Here is a 17,820-nt window from a genome sequence, read left to right as displayed (position 1 = left end):
TTAATTAATCATTCCTTTTAAAAACTTTTAATATATACTATGTTAATTATCTAATTTTAATCTTAACTCTATTTTTAATACTTCATTAATTTAAATTTAATTAAATACTATTTTAAATTCTTCTTTGATTTTAATTCTTCTTTAATTTTACCCTAATTAAATAATTTTTTATTCTATTTTTGTAACTCTTTAATTCTATTTTATATTATCTTAGCCTAATTTAATGATATTCTTATATTAATTTAATAAAAAAAATTAATGGCCTTGTTTACTTGTTGGGTTTTTTGGAGTTTCTAGCTAGAATGCGGGAAAAATTATGGTGAAATCTTGATTTGTATAGATTAAATTGGATTTTTGAGTGCATGTGTGAATCTAGCACCCTAAAAAACATAGACACTTAGATTGTGAAAAGTTGACCCCTCAAACTTGTGATTCCAACGAATGAAACAAAACTACACATGGATGAAAAAATGGAAAATCTACCTCAATGCCTAATTATGGTCAAATCTTGATTTGTATAGATTAGATTGTTTTTTTGATTGCATGTATGAATCTAGCACCCTAAAAAACATGGACACTTAGATTGTAAAAAGTTCACTCCTGAAATTTGTGATTCCAATGAATGAAAAAAAACTACACATGGATGAAAAAATGGAATATCTACCTCAATGCCTGTCCCAAAAATGCAAGGAGCTAAAGAATTTTGTTATGGAGAAGTTTCGTAAACGGGCATGGGGCAAAGAGTTGGGTAGAAAGAAGTAATGCATTGAGGAATTTAATCCTGCATGTGATCTACAACAAAAAGAGTTCATTGGAGCTAGCATTTCGTGGAGGGAAAATGTTCTTATTGCTCAATTAAGAACCAACTGACATCAACTTTGGTTTGAAACATGAAGATGGAAAACGCCTAAAGAAACTTGCGAAGAATGGGTGTGTACATTTTGTACATCTGGGACAGTGGAATTAGAAAAACTTTAACTTATGGGAATATGTTAGCATCAATTTCTTGGAATTGTCTTTTCAGCCAGGGGATTATTGGAAGGTTGGGCTAGCTCATTATCAATAAGAAAATGATTGAATTGAAAAAGGCTAAAAGAAAGGAACTAATGGTCCCATAGACTATTTATAGTCTAGTGGATGTTAAAATATCATTTCATTTCATAGTCTGCTTCTAGACAAATTAGACCACAAAATAGGCTAGAAAACATTCCAAAAAATCTAACAAATAGCCTATGCTATCTTTTAATTTTAATTTATTAAAACTTATTATTATTATAATAACAATTTAATAATTTAAAATAAATATTTTACCATGTCCCCTCCAATATTAAAATCAATTTGACCAAATTTATTATTCTATTAATTTGGCCCTTCAATCCATTTATTATATTTTTCTAATTCTTCTAATTTAATATAATTTTAAGGCATAGTCTAACTTATAGAAGAAATATATTTTTGAATCTGATTTGCCCAGGCTCCAGTAAATTATTTAATGTGGCTTTTCCCGAAATTTTCTCTCTAAACATTATGGATCACAGAAGTCTAATCTCAGAAATATTTTTGAATACAAAAATGGATTCAACTCCCTAAAAAACCTCGGGGCACTAAAATTATCCAGATCAAACAATTTAACTTAAATAGTACTAATTTAATAATTGAAAATAATATTTTTGAATACAAAAATGGATTCAACTCCCTAAAAAACCTGGGGCACTAAAATTATGCAGATCAAACAATTTAAACTTAAATAGTACTAATTTAATAATTGAAAATAAATATTTTACGATTTCCACTTTAATATTAAAATAAATTTGAACAAAATCATTATTTTATTAATTTGGACCTTCATCCCATTTATTATATTATTCTAATTCTTTTAAATTAATATATTATATTTACTCTAATTTAACCATAACCTTTCCCCAACTTCCAAAAAGAAATAACAATTATTAATTATTTATTATTAATAACAAATTATTAATTATTTAATGTTAATAAATATCAAATCAACAGTGTTCACATCCTCTCTATTTTTCTATCAATCATATTTTATCTCTATTTCACTGTCCTAACGATCACATTTTATCACTATCCTGTATACTTTTGTAACCGTCATATTCTATATCTATCCCACTAAGACCACTATTCCCATACTTCCACTAAAACAAAGAGCACATTGCATATTTTTCTAATTCGTCTAATTTAATATAATTCTAATACTAATTTAATAATTTAAAATAAATATTTTGAGATCTGGCGAAAGCGTGGAGTAGCGGGAGTGGAAGGATCGCGACGGCCAGGGTTCCTCAGCAAGCGGAGTTCGATTCATATGGAGAGCGATAGTGGAGGGAGCTCGTCTCCCTCCTACAAAGATGCAGTACCCAGCGGAAGTAAGGGGCCCACTAGAAACAGTGAAAGTGATATGAACTACAGATTCAGAGACAATGAAAAGGAAACAGATGGGACCAGAACAAAAGAAAACTGCAGCACAAAGGACAAAGAGGAAGAAGAGAAAAGTCTGAGTTCAAGAGACAAAAAACTAAAAGGACCTTGCAAACCAAAAGCAGAAATCACTCCCCCAGTAATATTAAATGATCCTGTTGTACAGGAGCACAAGGAACATATGGGAACCTACGCCATAATCTATAAATTCATGGGACTATGGCCCACTAAAAAGGCTTTACAGACGTGGATCAAGTATCATTGGAAGCCCAAAGGAAGCATTGACCTACATCTAGGGTCAAAAGGATTCTTCACAGTAGTGTTCTCCAACATCGAAGACAAAGACAAAATATTCGAAGGAGGACCCTATTTTTTTGTTGCAGCAGGTCTCTATATGAGACCTTGGAAAATAAACTTTGTCCCAGGGAGGGATACTTTCTCCTCCGTTCCTGTGTGGGTAAGGCTCTACTCTCTACCTCTGGATTATTGGCAAATTGAATCATTGGCTGCCATTGCTAATAAACTAGGACACTATATCAAAGCTTCTGAAGCCACAAGAAGGGGAAAATACACTTCCTTTGCTAGAATCTGTGTGGAAATGGATCTATCAGGAGCACTTCCGGATGAAGTTATCCTGGAAGTTTTGGATGAGGAGTGGGTGCAGGTGGTTGATTATGAGCATATACCCTTCAGATGCTGAAGATTCCACGAACATGGGCATTTGTTAAGAGACTGCCCTCTCAGCGAAGAAGATAACAAAGAAAAACTCAATACATCAAAGGACACCGAAAGCTTTCAGAAAGTGGCCAGTAGAGGAAGGGGAAGAAAAAATGGATGAAAATAACAACACACTGAGGGGAAAAAAGGCAGTCAAGATAAGTTTAAAGTGCTAGAAGAGACTGAAGAAATCACAAGAGAAAATCAAGATCCGGAGGAAGATGCTAAAGAAAAAGAAAAGAAAGAGGACGTAAATCTTTCTCCGACCATTGAACCTCTAAAAGAAGTAATGAGAAGCAAAACATAAATGGAAATGGACCAGGAAATGAATCAGAGTGAAACAGATCTGGAAGAGCACGAACTACAAGAAATCCTCGACAAGGAAAACTTGAATTTTGAAGGATTCCTGATGCAAGGCACCAAAGGAGGACTAGATTCTCTGCCCTAAGATGAATGCAACAAAATATAGCAGTTATTTTTATGGAAAACTCAGGAGAAAGGGCAGGAGAAAGGCAAGAACATCCACAAATAGGAGCACAGAGGGGTGAAAACAATGAAATTAAATCCAAGATTAGCCACTAGAAATCTAGGAAAGAGGAGAGGCAAAAAAAAGCAAAATGAGCTCCTGATGGAGTGTGAAAAGCTAATGATACACTTAGGTAAGATGAAAGATATAACCAGCTTCTCCTTTACAAATCTTTAATTATGAAGTTCATCTCATGGAATATCAGAGGTCTAGGTAGTAAAATAAAACAGAGAATTCTCAGTAACAGAATGAAATTAGCAATGCCAAACATAATATTCATTCAATAAACAAAATGCTCCATTCAGAAATTAAAACAAATCCATATAAAATGGCTCAGTAAATTTGAGTTCCTAGAAGTTAAAGCAGAAAACACCGTGGGGGGCATCCTTACTCTCTAGAACCCCCAAAAAGTCACTACTGTAGATGCGGAGGCAACGAGAAATTACTTATCAGCTATCATTCAGCCAATGGGGATGTCTGACACCTTCCTGGTTACGAATGTCTATGGTCCCCAGAGAATAGATGAGAAGCTTAGATTTTTGAAATCCGTGGTAGATCTGAGAAGCAGACATAAAGAAATCCCTTGGGTCATTGGAGGAGACTTTAATATGATTAAATCTCTTTCAGAAAAAAAGGGAGGCACCAGAATCCTCAGTAGAGAATCATTAGGGTTCAATTCTTTCACAGAAGACATGAAGATGGTTGACTCTGAAATGCAAAACGGTCTTTTTACTTGGAATAACAAAAGAGGAGGTGATGCTCAAGTTGCCTCTAATTTAGACATATTTTTTATCTTTGAGAAGTTGATGGTCACAAATTGAGAAATAGATGCAAGTGTTCTCCCATTCGGAGGCTCTGATCACTGGCCGATTTAATTGGAAATCAAGGGAATTGATTCTCCCAAGAACAGACCCTTCAGATTTGAAAATATCTGGCTCTCCCACTTAGATTTTATCAGCAATATTGAGGAATGGTGGTCCGAAGATCTTCATATTCAGGGCTCCAAAATGTTTCTCCTCCACAAAAGACTAAAGCACATAAAAACAAAACTCAAAGAATGGAACAAGAAGGATTTTCATAATATTTTTGCAAACAAAAAATAAGTAGAGATCAAAATGCAGGTTCTAAACCAAGCAATTATCACAGAAGGTTTTGATAAATCCAAAAGTGAGCAAGCTGAAAAACTTAACCTTGATTGGGAGATTTTATGCAAACAGGAGGAAATTTTTTGGAGACAAATGTCCAGAGTTCAATGGATCAAAGAAGGTGAACGGAACACTAGGTTTTTCCACCGTTCCACCATAGCCAATAGAACACACAACAAAATCTCATCAATTTTGAATGAAGATGGGGAGCTTCAAACCACTCACAAGAATATCGAAGCTGTGATGGTTCAACATTTCAGAGGTATCACAAATGAAAACAATTTAGACAGATACCATCACATCAAGGAAATTATAAAGGATATTCCAAGTATGGTGTCTAGAGAAGATAACTTTAACCTGAACAAACTAGTATCTGAAGCAGAGGTTAGTATGGTGATCAAAGAGATGCAGAATGGCAAAGCTCCAGGTCCAGATGGTTTTAACGTGGACTTTTTCAAAACCTACTAGAATGTTGTCAAACAGGATATTTTGGATGTGGTTGAGGAATCCAAAGGAAGCAGATCCATTCTGAAAGCCCTCAAAACCTCTTTCATCTCCCTAATCCCCAAACAGGACTCAGCCCTGACTCCTGATAAGTTTAGACCCATTGCCTTATGCAATGTTGTTTACAAAATCATTTCTTTAACACTAACATTTCTATTCAAAGGAACATCTCCAGAATTCTGGGATTCCAAAGGAAGGTCCTCCCTTCCAAGTATCTAGGCATCTCCCTAATGGATAAACCAATGCGAAAAAATATCTGGGAACTGGTGCTCAACAAGATGCAAGACAAGATCAAAAGATGGACTTTTAGAGCGTTGAACCTGGTTGGTAGATTGATTTTGATGAAAGCAGTTCTTCAATCCATCCCTATTTTCTTTCTATCAACCCTGCCAGCTCCCAAAGGGGTTTTACAACAACTCAGGAACATTCAGAGAGACTTTCTCTGGGACAAGGAGGAGACAAAAAGGAAATGGGCACTCGTTTCTTGGGACAAAATCTGCAAACCCAAAAGTCATGGAGGCCTAGGCTTAGATGATCAGGAGATTCTAAGTAATGTTCTAGGAGCCAAGCTTTGGTGGAGATGGGTTAAAGAACCAGAGGCACAATGGGCTAAAACCTGGAAAGAAAAATATGCCAACTCCTAGCAAACAAGTGATCTCATTAGAATGTCAGGGAACATAAAAGGCTCTCACATCTGGAACAAAGCCTAGGATAACAAAAGCCTAGTTCAGAACAATAGCTTCTGGGAAATCAGAGCAGGTGAACAAGCTCTCTTCTGGGAAGATAAATGGAAATAAGAACCAATGTTGTTAAGGGAGGACTTTATGAGCATCAAGTAGGAAACTGATTCCCAAGGACTATTAAAAGTCAGGGATTTCTGGAATCTTCCTCATAATACTGAGAAATGGAGAAGCTGGAGGAAAATAGAATGCAGCGGGGAAGGCCCCATAAAGGAAAAAATAGAAGAACTTATGAAAATTTTATAACAGAGAAAGATCTTGGTCACAGATGGGCAAGATCAGTTAAGATGGGGACAAAACAAAGAAGGCATCTTTACATCCATGAAGCAAAAAGTATTACCCTTAACCTAGATCCCCGCGTAATGCCAAAGTCCTGGCAAAAACTTTGGAGCCACCAAGGATGGATGAAGATCAAACTGTTCATGTGGTTAGTTCATCATAAGAAATTATTAACTTGGGATAACATTCAGAAGAGCGGGGTTATGGGGCCCTCTAGATGCCCATTATGTGAGGCCCAAGATGAAACAATAGAGCACATTCTCAACTATTGTACCTATATCAACTAGTTGCACGGGATTATTTCAACATCATTTTTCAACAGACAGACATAGATAAAGGTAGCATCATTAATACCCTGAATAAGTGGAGAAAAAACTTCTCAGAGAATGATATTCTTAATGCGGCCTGGACCTTGACACAAAGCTTCATTATATGTAATGTTTGGAAGGAAAGGAATAAAAGAATTTTCAAGGATGAAAAAACTACTGTCATTTGCCTGTTGGAACTAATCTTAAAGCATATTAAGGAGACCTTCTCCACCACTGTGCACAGTTACCCCTCGAATCCTCCCACTGCGCATGATTTGAGAACTCTCAAGCAACTGGGAATTCATGAGATTACACTCCAGGGTCTTAGCAAAAAAGTAAGATTGTTGGAAAGGGAAAAGGAATTCTGGCATCCTCCACCAAAAGGTTTTCTGAAATGCAACACTGATGGGGCTTCAAAAAGCAACCCAGGAATTGCAGGTTATGGAGGTGTGTTAAGAGACGAAGAAGGAAAAATAATTTTCACTTTCCACTGCCATTTAGGCAAAGCCACCAATAACATGGCTGAATTAATGGCATTGGAACAATGTCTGGAGCTGCTTAAACTCAATCACAGCCACAATGTTCTCATAGAAGCAGACTCCGAGATTTCTATAAATACAGTAAAGAAAATCAGCTATGGAACAACACCTGAAAGAGTCTCAAAATAGTGGAGACTTATACAAGTTTACCAGAGAATCCATAAACATCTCCAATGCCTTCAAATGGTTAGCTTCAATGATGTTCAGGGGAAGGCCAATAAACTTGCAGACCTACTAGCCAACCAAGGAGTAATTAATACTGAGTGTAGAATAGACATGAATTGGCAGGAAATGCCTCCTAGTAGGCTAAAAGCCATCTGCGAGGCTCAAGCCACAGAGGACAAGGAAATTTATGATTATTGGGCTCGCGGGGTTGGAAATGATTAATTGAAGATAGCGAGATGGATTTCAATGCTCTTCAGAGTGAGTGTAATGGTAACCACGATTCCTTACTCATGGGAGTGCTCCCTTTCCTTTCTAGATTCCAAGTTCAAGAGTGGAGAATCAGTAAGTAAGGAAGGAATCCCAGTTGTCCCGGTAACAGGGATTTTCCCTTTTTTGGGTTTTGGAAGGATTTTCACCTGTTCGCACCACGTTCACCCGAGAAGCGATTTTTTCTTGTTCGGAGCGATCATAATCAGTTTCCTACATGTGGCAGGAAGGTGGTTTGGGAAACCACCTTTCCCCACTCACTATCACATGGTCTCATTATTGGGTGCAATAAATATCTCCACCATAAGATGCAGCTGAGGTTAATCAACGGTCTTGCTTTTCCCTGTAGCTTGGAGGTTTGGTCCCGCCAAAATTCGGATGTCTTGTTAGAGCGTGGTCAACCTCGTCCGTCAGTTTCATTGCGGATTGTACAGCCCAAATTGATGGGATCTTTTGCCAGTTTTTTTGTTTTTCTCTATTCAGCTTAATGGTAAGCCCTTTGGGCTTTTTCTAAGTTTTCTCGTCTCCTCGGCGGAGGGGAGAGTTCTCTTCATATTGTAAACTATTTGTTCAGTTAATGCAAAAGAAGGACTGACATTTGCCCCAGCAAAAACAATAATTTAAAATAAATATTTTATCATTTTCCACTTTAGAATTAAAATAAATTGGACCAAATTCATTATTTTATTATTTTATTAATTTGGTCCTTCATCCCATTTATTATATTATTCTAATTCCTTTAATTAATATATTCTATTTATTATTCCATTTTATTATTAACAAATTATTAATTACCGATATATATCAAATCAAACGTTCACATTTTCTCTATTTTCCTAATGGTCATATTTTATCTCTATCTTAATGGTCATATTTTATCACTATCCTCTCTACTTTCTTAACGGTCATATTTTATTAGTATCCTCTCTACTTTCCTAACAGGCATATTCTATTTTTTATCTTGTATATATTCTTGGTTAACCCTCTTACTATTCCTAGAGTTCCACTAAAGCAAACAAATTGAAAACATTGTCCCTTAATAACGTTTGAGTCAATTTATTTTGAAGAGAGAATACTATCTATCATAGTTAAACTTGATGTTTCATATATGAATCTATCTATTCCAAAAAAAAAATATTACATGTTAAATATCATTCTAATGATTAACTTAGTCTTATTTTGATATGCTTGTTGCGCCAATCTTATGTCGCCCAAATCAATATAATTATTATTATGTATAAACACAATATAAATTTAAAATATAAAGAGGTTATGAACACTCAAAATATAGGCATGGTAAATAAATATAAATATAAATAAATTGGAGGTATGGTAAATAAATAAAAATATAAATAAACTAGAGGTATATTACGTGAAGCTTATTGGCCAAACACCACAGGCCAAATTATTATTAGTATTATGCAAAAAAAATTATTAACACTAATATTAATATTAATAAAAATAAAAATGGCACATGGAATTGACCCGTCGTATTGAGATCCAATGGTATTGACCCATGGTATTCACGTGGAATGTAACCTATTTAAAGGGGGTATAAACCCAGCATAGATCTACTAAGCATTGAGAGAGATCAAATATCTTGATATGTCAACTAAGATTTGATCCCTCTACATTTGCTGGGTAGATCAGAGTAAAGATAGATATTGTTTTTTCATATACATGTCTGTTTGTTTATTTTTTTCTCTTTATTCCCTACCTTTTATGATAGAAAAGAATAAGAAATGATCATCTTTATAAAGATTGCATATCATTATATTTTTTGAGGTACAATTTTTTCCCAAAAAAATTCCCCTCCATGTAAAGCTGGTTATATTTCTGTGTTACATGATGTTCCCACTGCTGCCCCAATGCAAGCGAGAATAGTAAGCCGTAAAGATCAACAACAATACTATACTATTTGATAGATTTCCCCTTAACCTGCAACTGCTATTGCTGAAAGGGATCTCCCTTGAAGAATTGGCAAGGCTGAGACTGGTTTGCAATTATTTTCATTTATTATTCTCATTAGACAAAAACAATAAATGGAAATAGTTGCAAACACTATTTCTATTCATTGTTGTCGTCCAACGAGAACAATGAATGGAAATATTTGTAAACCATTTTCAGCCTCGCCAATTCCTTAAGGGACATCCCTTTCAGGGATAGCAGTTGCAGGTTCAACGACAATTTATCAAACAGAATAGTAGTGTTGATCCTGTGTCGCTTAATATTCTCCTATTGAAAGCTACAACCTTCACTCGTTCTCCAGCTCTAACTGGAAGGGAGCGCCAACCCCCTGATTTGATTACCAGCTACTATTGTTAGGAAGCTTTGACTTCTTCACTAAAGGATCCAACCCTCAACAACATCCGTGGACCATGTTTCATAAATTTTCACACTCGATCCACCTTCTTTAATACATCACCACTTGTAGACCAACTAAAGCAAACACCAACTTAATTCAAGCAGAATAGTGAGATTAATGTAACCAGAACACAGAATTCAACTCAGAATATAGCATCAAAACACAGAATCAATTTCAACCCCGACCATTCATATGCCAACATGTATACACTACTTCACTTAAGGAAACCCATGCGTATATGTGCTTTTCTATAGAGAAACCTATGTACAGATCTCAATATACTAAAAACTTGTACTTCTGAATCAGATATAGAGTTGAACAGAGTTATTCTGAAATACTCTTTTAGCTTGCAGAACCCTCAAACAGTTAACCATATCTACAACATCAACACCATGCATTGGAATGGAAAGCATTGGGCTATTCAATACATATTCTCCCATGGATAGTTTGATATTATGGAACTTTCTAAAGCAATTTATGGTTCCTCCACTTGCAACCATCACTTGACACTTTGGTGTTGGATATAGGAAGCAATTCAATTTCTTTGTTATCTTAAAATGAATAAAGTTATCGGTACTTCCTGAATCAATCAACACTATTACCTTTTTCTTCTTGATATGTCCTTCTATCTTGATAATTTGAGGAGTGGTAATTCCAACCAATGCATTACAAGATATGGTCAGATTCATTTCTTCTTTATCTAGGGTTTGTTCCTGGAGTATATCTTCTTCTTTTGACATTTCTTGTTCATTTTCTTCCTCCTCTTCACAATCTATGTAGAATAATTTATTCTCATCACACTTATGACCTTTAGTGTATTTTCTATCACAATTGTAACAATGCTCTTTTGCTCTTTTTTCTTCCAATTGTTGTGGTGTCAACCTTGTAGGTTGTGGAAGCCTAGGGGCATCAACACTTCCATATTTATTGTTGTGGTGGTAGGCTTCCTAGTTGCCATAATTTTTCTTTCCATTTTTTTTGCTAACCTGAATGCCTTCTCCAATGAATCAGGTTCCCAAAGGCGAACCTCATGTTGGATACTATCCTTTAAAGTCCCTATGAACACATCAATCCTATGTTCCTCTAGAATATCTTTTACCCTTATATTCAATTTTTGGAAGTCCTCAATGTGCTCCATCATTGAACCCTTTTGTTTGAGATTTATCAATTAGCTAAAAAAGGTGTTTATTTTTTTATCCCCATAATGTGCTATCATTTCTTCTGTAAAAATTGCCCAGGTGACAATTTGTTTAAGAAAGCAAAGCCATCGATATCATACAAATTGATTTGGTTCCAAATATAAAGTTGTAATACGTACCTTTTGTGTGTTTTGCACATTATGGAGATTGAAAAATTGCTCCATCTGTAGTATGCATGTTGCAGGATCCTTACCATCAATCTTCCTCATGTCGATTTTTGAAACATGGTGGATCTTCAATCGAACATTAGAGTCTATGAAATCATGATTAACATTTATTTTGTTCTCATCATGAGTTTCCTTTACTACCTTTTCACCATTAGTGACCATTTCTTGTAACAACTTATTCAAATTTATCTTCAATTCTTCCATCTTATCGTCCATGCCATTCATCTTAGCTTCCATCTTAGCATCCATGCCATTAATCTTAAGTTCCACTCCATTCATCTTAACTTGCATGCCATTGATATTAGCTTCCACGCCATTCATCTTGGCTTTATTTACCTTTAGTGAGAGTGAAATTTGTTGTACTTGGTATTGTAATTTTGATTTATCATGTTGCATTTCTTCCTCTTCTTCACAAGTCATGCTAGAGCTTTCACGTTGCTTACTAGGTATTTCCATTCTCTTCTTTCGGGGCATTAATTAATGCTAATAATTCTTCACTATTCCCTTTGAATTCCTCAAACTAACTTTTCAAACCGATCTTATGCAAAATTAAAAAAACTACACACCTTTTTTTTTCACTTTGTAAGAGCTTGATATTGAATCTGTTGTATCTCTGAAACTGTGGATCTCGAATATCTGAAATTGCATCCTGCGGTATCCCTTTGAGTCCTCTTTCTAACCCCGTAATTCTTATCAAGATTGGATTCTCTAAGGAAGAGTTATGCCAAATCTCCCACGGTGACCTGATTATAGACTAATTCAGTAGAGTGAACTTGTATGACGTGCCACGTGTCACTATTTTGACCTTAGTACCTGAAACTGATACACAGAAAACTATAGGCTGTCCTCTTTCTGAAACTTCTTACAACATTTCAATCTGATGCTCAAAACAAAAGTTATGACGATTTTCCCTAGGTCACCTGTTTTGAATGTAATCCTAGAGTCTAGAAAAACCCTAACTTCCTCAGATCATATATCCACAAATATAGCGAGACAAGATTTGAAATTCAGACTGAAGTTCAGACTGATTTTCTCTCAAATGGGTTTTGTTTTGTAGCTTATAAAATGTCGCAGAAAAAAGATATAGCGAAAATTCCACAATGACCTATTTGGAGTAGCGAAACCCTATAATCCAAAGCTCTGATACCAAATGTTATGAAACCAGCTCACGAAAAGATAGAAAAGATAGATCAACACCTTATAAATAAGCCTCTTCGAGGGGGAAACCTCCTTTACATTACACAAAATAAAAATTCTTAGATGATTCAAATGACAAAACCTCATTTCTATATATAGGAGTCTAAGGGGTCATAATATAACCAAGCCGACCTAACAATAATAATATAAAATCACAAAAATAACAATAGAGGGATTCTATGGGGCACAATAATAACGATATGGGGACAATAGGAGCACAACAATAATAATAAGGGATACAACGACAATAGTAATGGGGGAATCACTGGTATTATAGGCACCTAACAATATTCAACTTCATCATTTAATAAATTCTACTTCAGACATTATCACTCAACCCAGATCAACATGAGGAAATCATTGACAAATAATAGAGATAAAACAACATTGATGAGTTTGATTAGTCATTTATGAACATAAACCCTTCCTTTATGTACATGACTTTCAAGAAATGAACCCACGTGTATACGCGACTTAACCGAGACCAACATGTGTACATATCTGCAAATATTTACCTAAAAGTGCACAACTCTTTAGAATCTTTAGAAAGACCTAGATCATAATATTCAGAGATAAAAACATGCATCAATACTTATATCTAGTCAATCCATGAGAATATCATACAATGGACATTCATTTCAAGTCTCATGATCCTAATCCATCATAGTATTCATCGGTGCATAATTATTTCAGATCTATGTGTCAATTATGGCCCTTATAATGCAAATATACTTCAGATTGAAGTATTCATCAAAAGCCCTTTCACATTCACACTTAGCACTTTGATCTTCCCATTCTTATATAGTTAGAGCATTAGTTAATACCATGAGTAAAAAATACACTAGTTCCAATGGTAATCTTAGACGGGATCAAGTAACTGTTACTGCACTCAATATTGAGGGCTAAAATTAGTGTGTTAGCATGTACATGACTTTGCTTATTTGTACTTGCGTGTATACTATGTCAAGAGAATACTCTTCCCCATGTTTCTCAGTTGATCTATAAGAAGAGTCACGTGAACTATAATCCACCATTCTGCTTCTCATCTCTGATATTATTCTTCCTACAAACATACCATGTGAGATAAACCAAATATAAACATAACCAACATACCACAATGAAATTCATGGGAGGCTATCCTATATGCACAATCATTCTATATTATCACAACACATGCACACACATATAACTACACCAACATATCAACCTATCCACATCAAGCATTGTAACATCGACTAGATACATGACAACCATAACCACTACAATGCATGCATACAATTGACATGCATGCATAACAATCACATCCTTCCCATCTTGTCCAAGTGTTGAACCTAGAAGCTCTAATACTAATCAGGAATGTGACACCCCACGTTTACCCACCTTTTCAAGCACTCCGAGTAAATACAAAGAGAAGTTCCACTGTGACATGACCCAACCTCGTAGTTCTAGTTAATGAAGTAGGGCCTACAAACTGACATCCTATAGGGACTACAGATCACCCAACAACCCAGGTGGTCAATCCCTGATATGGAACCTTGTTTTAGTGACCTAGACCTATAACTACACCCTTGACACTACCTCCATGTAGTTGTGAGCTTCCAACCACACTCACAAACCTTACTTCACATGGTTATGACCCTAGATCCTCATTTTTGTGGCTTCGGTCCCAAGATCTAAGCCACCTTTCTAGGCTATCCTCCAAGCCACTCCCCAAAAATTCCTGTAACTTTTCAAAATCATATTTCTCATAACGACAATGTTAATCTTTCAAACTTGAATCCAAAACTTGACCTAGACTAACTAGAACATACTAAATATTTTGTCAAACACATGGAAAACATGTAAGCTACATGTCATGAAGGCATATATGAGTTTAAGTCTTTGTACTTTAGTTTAAAATCCCCGAGAAGTTCTAATTCCCTCTCAAGTATCTACAACAACACTTGTTATCCTATGAATTAATAAACCATTTATTAATTTATCAAAGCATCATAAGATGCACAACCGAATTGCAATAATAAACCATCCTTATAACCAACATAAAAATATAATATTAACCCTAACAAAACAACCATCGAATCAACATAATAACAAGTACAAATGCTCGTAAATCACAATATGAAAATAACTCTTATTAACATATGGAAAAGCCAACCAAGTCAGGGACTTTCACATACCATCTGAGCATAGATTGAACTGAACCAAAAATTTGTTTCAGCCAATCACCCATGTGCCATATTCCAAGCATGAATATGGGATTCATGGGATAAACAAAGTCATAAACAACCATGGGAATCCATAGATTAAACCACTTCCACCCTCAAACTGCATCAATGTCACCAAAACTAGTCAAGAGATCACAAACCAAAACAAGATTGGATGCCTCATAATTTCTTCACCATACCTTGAGGAATTTTCCTTCTACAGCCACCTATAAAGGGCTTCCCAAAGAAAACTGTCTCCACCCAGAACCCTTGGGAATTTTCCCGAGACCACCTCACTTGTCTCCAAAACTTTCTAGAAATCCAAGGCTCAACCAAGAAATGAATCCCATGACATAATAGCTATCTAGGAAATGGAAAGGCAAGGCTAAAACCACTATCAAACCTATCAAAACCCATGGAAATGACAACAAAGGAACCAAATACACAAATGCATAAACCATACATTCACACATCAACTAGGAAATCATACATGCAACATGTTACCTATAAAAACCTCCTACTCAAGTTGTTGATCCAACCTTCTCCTTTCTTTCCTTTTCTTTCCTTTCTTTCCTTGCTTAGTCTTTTCTTGTCTTTCCTTTGCTTTCTTTATTTCTTTCTCCTCTTGGTGTTCCTCTCTCTCTTAAAATAATTCCAAATCTAAACTGATTAAAAACTATTAACTAATCCTTAGAATCTCTTTTATCATTGAGGCCTTTATTATCTTAATTTTCCTTCAATTTTCCTCTAATATCCCTCTCATGCAAATATATGTCTCTTGGCCTTCCTTTTCTCCTATTTTCCTTTATTTTCATAAATAAAATGCCAATTAATGGCTCTTTGCCTTGGCCAATTCATTTGCCAATTCCTTGGCCATTAATAAACCAAAAGTAATTGCCACTATAATGATTTTCTCAACATTTAGCTTGGAACACTTGTCCCATGATCTTGGTCTTATTTTGACTTTATTAACCTTTATTATATGAACTTTAACCCAAGGTTATTAAAAGGCTTCACCAAAACCCTATTCTACAAGCCATTGACCTCATTTACAAACTAATTGACTCTAAAACCCTCAAACTCATCAAAATTTTCCTCACCACCACTTTCTTCATTTTTAGTGAAGTCTACTATGAGAAACCTGAGCCCACAACCATCGGTTCCTCCCTTTCCCTTATTGTTGCCAACTTTTTCACAGAGCACTCTGAAACCTTATCCCTTAAAATCTTCCACTTAAAACCTATGTTTTGGAAGCTCTTTATCGATGATATCTTTTCTATTTGGTACCATGGTATGCTAGAACTTAGAACCTTCCTTTCCAATCTTATTCACTTTCCTTACAACTTCCAATTCAATATGGAGCTTCAGTACAAACAATCCCTCCCTTTCTTGACATCCTTGTCACTCACCATCCTGATAACCCACCAACTCTATCGTAAGAAGACTCACACTAATAGGTACATTCATTCTAACTCTCACCATAATCATGTTCAAAAATATGTTGTTCTTAAAACCCTTGCTACTCGTCCAATTCATACTTCTCCTCTCAATCATTTTCCAATGGAAAAGAACATATCACCAAATCCCTTAAATCTAATGGTTACTCCTTGTCCTAGATCAAAAAATAATTCCATTATGCTCTCCCCTTTAATCTTAAAAGCCTTGCCATTAATCCACCCTTAGCCAAAGTCTCCCTTCCATATACTAAGCGAATTACCAATTATATTTCCAAAAGTCTTTATAAAAGGAACCTCAAAGCCTTGTTCAAAACCCAGAAAACCCTTAGTAAGCTCTTCAGCTTGGCCAAAGACAAGAATGGCCCCATTCTTGGCCTCAGAATCTATGAGATCCCTTTCTTTGGTGGAATGTCCTACATAAGACAAATAGGAAGATCCTTCAAAGCCCGACTTGAAGAGCATATGAAAGACACCTACCATAATTGAATTACTAAATCCACTATCGATGAACACTCCCACAATACTAAGCATTTAATTTATTTTGTGAAACCAAAATCTTCACCTCTACATCTTTCCACTCAAACCACATCATTAGAGAGGGTATAGAAATTGAAAAACACCCTATCAACTTTAATAGATAAGATGGATAAAAATTAACCCATTGTTGGAAACCCACTATTCTTTTTTTGTCCATTAATCCTAATCATCCTAACTATGATGTTAAGCATAACCATTCTCACTTACCCTCTCCCTTCACCTTTCACTCGTCCTCTTTGTTACCTTATCCCCAACCCTTTGTTTGTGCCTATTCTCTTTCCCCTACCCAAACCCCTTTTTTATTAATAATTCCTCTTAAAAACTTTTAATATATACTATGTTAATTATCTAATTTTAATCTGAACTCTATTTTTAATTCTTCATTAATTTAAATTTAATTAAATACTATTTTAAATTCTTCTTTGCTTTTAATTGTTCTACACTGTTGGGGATTTTGGAGTTTTTAGCTAGAATGTGGAAACAATTATGGTCAAATCTTGATTTGTATGGATTAAATTGGCTTTTTGATTGCATATATGAATCTAGAACCCTTAAAAACATGGACACTCAGATTGTGAAAAGTCCACCCCTCAAACTTGTGATTCAAATGAATGAAACAAAACAACACATGGATGCAAAAAATGAATAACTACCTCAATGCCTATCCCAAAATTAGCAAGGAGCTAAAGAATTTTGTTATGGAGAAGTTTCATGAACGGATTTGGAAAAAATATTTGGGTAAAAAGAAGAAGTACTACATTGAGGAATTCAAACCTATCTGTGATCTACAACAAAATGAGCTACCTCAATGCCTGTACCAAAAATAGCAAGGAGCTAAAGAATTTTCTTATGGAGAAGTTTCATAAATAGGTATGGGGAAAAGAGTTGGGTAGAAAGAAGTACTACATTGAGGAATTCAATCCTATCTGTGATCTACAACAAAAAGAGTTCATTGGAGCTAGCATTTTGTGGAGGGATGTTGGGTGTGGAGCCTGATTATCTTCTATAATCAAAGGTATCGCCACATAGGACCCCAGTTCGAAATGGGGGCGGCAACACCGC

This window comes from Pinus tabuliformis, chromosome 1_2 (assembly GCF_031772625.1).
Source record: "Pinus tabuliformis cultivar Carrire ecotype Pingquan chromosome 1_2, CPIR1, whole genome shotgun sequence".
Classification (NCBI taxonomy): Eukaryota; Viridiplantae; Streptophyta; class Pinopsida; order Pinales; family Pinaceae; genus Pinus; species Pinus tabuliformis.
The sequence above is the reverse complement of the archived record's forward strand: the minus strand, read 5'-3'. Positions refer to the sequence as shown.